A 536-nucleotide genomic window follows, 5' to 3' on the forward strand; every position below is an offset into this window, starting at 1 on the left:
CATTTGTCTTAGGAGCCTTGAAAACTCCTAATATCAAATTGGCGCCGTTGCCAAATTTTGAGTAGATTTGAACATTGAGATTTAATCACTTACTTGAGACTAAGTCATTTTTTATTTTCTTTTGATACTGATTCTCCTTCTTCACCTCCCTTTTATCTACAGGTGTATGAACTTGCGGAGCAGGGGTCCATCAAACCTAGTTCCAAGAGCAGCAAACATCAGAGCTTTAGAGAGAGAGTGTGATAGAAAGAGAAGAGAAGAAGAGCAACATGCTCACTTGCAGAGATTGGATACTGATATGGGAGACATACCTCAAACTGATGCGAACGCCAATGGAGCTAACAACGCCCCACCACAGCGAGCAGCTCGACCCATTGGCACTTATGACCGCCCCAACATTCATGGTCATAGATTGAGAATCCGAGCACCCGACGTGGCAGCCAACAACTTTGAGATCAAATCAGGACTCCTCAACGTGATCGAGAACAACAAGTATCATGGCTTGGCTCTAGAGGACCCATTTGATCACTTGGACA

This window comes from Brassica oleracea, chromosome C4 (assembly GCF_000695525.1).
Source record: "Brassica oleracea var. oleracea cultivar TO1000 chromosome C4, BOL, whole genome shotgun sequence".
Lineage (NCBI taxonomy): Eukaryota > Viridiplantae > Streptophyta > Magnoliopsida > Brassicales > Brassicaceae > Brassica > Brassica oleracea.